The 4,006-nt window shown below is 49.6% G+C and overlaps 1 pseudogene; it reads left to right on the forward strand.

The window, feature by feature from the left end:
- Positions 1–547: 547 nt before the first annotated feature.
- On the forward strand, positions 548–658 carry LOC102823704 (annotated as a pseudogene).
- Positions 659–4,006: the final 3,348 nt, after the last annotated feature.

Consider the following 4,006-nt stretch of genomic DNA (forward strand, 5'->3'; position numbering starts at 1 on the left):
TGTACAAGACTGGGTGATGGAAATTTTCTGAACTAAGAGACACACTGTTCAAAGCCCTAAAACAAGGAGAGGCTGCAGTCCCCATCAGTTTCATTTTCTTTCGCGAATGAGACTACATTTCCCAGAATGCCGCATTGCTGGTGCTCCCACAGGATTGGTCAGAGCAACTCCAAAGGGATTATGGGTCTTCCAGCAAAAGGTAGAGTTTTGTATCATGAGTTGCCCATGGCTTGAAGAAGCTCCATTTCCACAATCTGGTGGCATTCTCCAGCTTTTATTTCTAACTAAGTGGTGGTGTCACGACCTTATAGTCGCTTTGCCCACGCCTCTCCTCGGGCCCCAGCTCTTTTCCGCTGGCAGCTGTGAAACTCTGGAGACAGGATTACAGCCACAGAGTCACCCGAGCAGCTTTGGGCAGCACAGTGTGCAGGTGTGAGCATTCGGTGGGAAGACGCGCTTGGCGCTCTTTGAAGCGGGAGTTTCTGGAGGAGAGACCCAGCAGCGGGTGACCAAGAGAGTCGGTGACCGAACGTCTTCCTAGCCGGCCATGGCAGCTCTACGATAAGCAGGCCTGGATGACAAGGACAGCGAGGATGAGCTGCCTCCAGGCTGGGAGGAGAGAACCACCAAGGACAGCTGGGTTTACTATGCCAAGTAAGGGGGCTGCAGTGGGCGCTACCAGGCCTGGACGCACCTGGAGCCACGCCCCCGCGGGCCTACTCAGCAAGGGCTGAGTGACGTGGATGGGATGGCTTCGCCAGACGGGCAGGTCGCCTCTGCAGCCCCAGTTGAGCGAGGGTCGCCAGGCGACTTCCAGTGTGCTGCCTGCTGGTCAGGAGTCAGCACTGCATGATGCCATGGGGGCAAATGGGCTAATCCTCCTCAACTCTGAACCCCAAATATCTGAGCCCATCCCGTCTCATAGCAACCCGCTGTAGGGTTTCCGAGACCCTAAATCATTATGGCCCCAGTTGGTGGGTTTGAACCCCCAACTTTGCAGTTAGAAGTCCAACTTCTACTATAGTACAGAACATAAACCGACATGAAGATGCCCAGGATCTGGAGTGGGAGCCTGGGAATATGTCCCAGTTTAGTTTCTTGATCTTTTCCCGGAAACATCCTGGAGACATGCACAGATCCCTCCGAACCTGAGCCCCATCTGTTGCCGCATGGCCTTGTGTAATAGAACTCTTAGTCTCAGCACTGTGCAGAAAGCACTGTTAACAGAAGTTCTCATAAATACTACTAATAAAAACGAAAAAGTCCGTCTTTGGATGGCGGCTGTTTATACTGTACATGTGGCCAAACTCTGAGGATCAAACTATAGCCACCTAGCAAACATAGCAAACTGTCCCTCATCTGATTATTCAGTTATGCTTGTTAGTAATTCCATACATGAGCCCTGGATATCCACAGATAAATGTAAAAACCTTCCATTAAAGCCAAGACTGTAAATTCCAAAAAGGCAAAGTTTCCCCCGCCCCAAAGGGAAAAAAAAAAGCTAAAGAGGATAGAGAGAAACACTGTTAACTGATGGTATATGGAGGGAATTATAATCAATGTAATAAAACAAGGTATATGAATGTTTGAATGTGAAACTGATGATGTGCCCTGTAAACTTTCACTCAATCCACAATAAAAACCTTAAAAACAAACAAACAAAAACGAAGAAGTGCCCCAGACCTATGATCATTGCTCTCTGTCTCGGCAAGTAAGGAATGTCTTAAATTTGAATTTTGGTCATCCACAGTGATGACCTCTAAAACTGAAGGTCCTCTCCAGATCTCCTATCCAGTGGCTCCTTTGATCCATTCTAATCCTAGGTTCTCAGTCCTCTTGATTGCTCCTCACCTGCAAGCGTCATTGGTCATACCTTCCATTCTTAAGTCTGACAGAGTCACTGGTTCTCCTGAGGGTTGAGAAATTTTGATAGTGGGCCCTTGTGAAGACTGCCTTTCTAGTCATTTCCTTTCACAAACATGTCTCCTGCCCACTGCAGGCCAGGGCTGTTGGACAGACGCTGTAGCTCTGGGTGAGACCTCTGGGACCTTGTGGGAGCCCCTCTCCGAGCCTCACTCCTTTCCGCTAACTGTGAAGCATTGGTAAGCCCCACAAGCACCCACCTTGCATGGGACCCCCTCCAGCCTGTGTGTCCCAAGCAGAAGCAGCCATTCCTGACTCCGGGGGCTTATCAATGAAGGGGGCCGCTGGGATATCCCCACCCACTGAGGGCAGACCTGCAGCCAGAGAGCTGGCCAGCCCTTTCTTGGCTCCCTGCAGCCCCCTCCAGTGGCCCTCTGTGGAAGATGAGGTGGGGAGTACCAAGGCCCTCTATCCTTTCCACCCTCCCTTTTCTTCTCAGCGTAGGTCTTTTGGCCGCCACAGGAGGGCTGTTGTTGTTATGTGTCATCGTGTAAGAACCGACTCATAGCGACCCTTTGCACAACAGAATGAAACTTGGCTGGTCCTGTACCATCTTCAACATCATTGGGACGCTTAAGCCCATTGTTCAGTGGTCTTTCTTTTTCGCTGACCTGCCACTTCACTGAGCATGTTGTCTTTCTCTAGGTACTGGTCCCTCCTGATAATAGGTCTGAAGTAGGAGAGACCAAGTCTGGCCATTCTGGCTTGAAAGGAGCTCTGTGGTTAAACTTTTTCCAACACAGATCTGTTTTTTGTTCTTATATCCCATAATACAAATACATCAGTTCTTCTATGGCCTTGTAACCTAGACATCCCTGTCAGGAGCTCTTCCCCACTGAGAGCTCCGGTGTGCCTGCTCATTTAAAGAAACTTCTTCGGAAACAAAAGTCTTGGAAGGGCATGCCTGAAAGTGAAGTTCATATAATAGAATAAAAATGTCATTTGAATTCCGTGTGGTTTACATTAAGTCATTATTAATGATTTCTGTAGATAACAAAAAGTTGATTGAAAGAAAAACTTTAAAGAAGGCTTCTAATTAAGGAAGAGTGGCACTTTGGGGGAGGAGGTAGTCATTTACTCTTTGTTAAACAGTCATTTTTGGTGACAATGAAAAAGAACACTTTATAATTTTTACCTGTATGGATTTTATGTGAAGAAATTATGTCTTTATGAAAGGCCCAGTTCTAAGGTCTTCAGACGTGTGAGCTTCTGCACTGTGCTCTAGAAGCCCAGGAGGTATTACCACAGAGTCCTGGTGATGCAGTGGTGCAGGAAGGTCAGCAGTTCTAACCCCCCAGTCTCCAGAGGCTCCACGGGAGACAAAACCTGGGGATTTGCCCCTTCCAAAGATGACGGCATAGGAACTCTTGGGGAGCAGTGCTGTCAAACAGAGTCACAATGAGAGGGCACCTACCAACAACAGGTGTGAATCCGGTGTACTGAGGAGGAAACTGAGGCATAGGGAGGGCGGACAGCTGGGAAGCAGAAGGGCTGAGCTCTTCAGTCCTCAATCAGCACGTTACCCTCTACACTTCAGTGAAGCCCAGCTTTTTCCCTGGGCTGGCTGTGCCCCTAAAGACGGATTTGGAAGTCTTTCCCTGGTTATCTGCTTCTTTGAGGAGGTTGGGGTTAGGCATGCCTGTACCCTCTTGTCCCTGTGCAGGAGAGCAGGTATTTTAAAGATGCGGCTCTGTCAGATATGCATTGAACTGCTAACTGCAAGGTCAGCACTTCAAGTCTACCAGCTGCTCCTTGGAAACACTACACAGGGTCCCTCTAAGTCGGAATTGGCCCCATGGCACTTAACGGCAGACTGGGAAGGGTGGAGGGCACGGCCAGGGCCGAATCCCAGAGGCAGGAGTGACCAAGGTAGGTTGAGGACACAGGAAGTTCCTGTGGGGAAAGTTCCTGGCAGACATTGGCGGGACATGTGTGGTTCAGGCCCTGTGATGTGGGAGACCACTGGTCTCCTCCAACCCCAACCAGAGGCCTGTGTGGGAATCCCATGTGGATGGGAGACTCTTGGGAGATCGAGACCTCTCCTGCCCTCTCCTAAACCCCTTTCCTCTTGGTCTCCCCTTCT

This window comes from Chrysochloris asiatica, unplaced genomic scaffold, assembly GCF_000296735.1.
Source record: "Chrysochloris asiatica unplaced genomic scaffold, ChrAsi1.0 scaffold00571, whole genome shotgun sequence".
NCBI lineage: Eukaryota > Metazoa > Chordata > Mammalia > Afrosoricida > Chrysochloridae > Chrysochloris > Chrysochloris asiatica.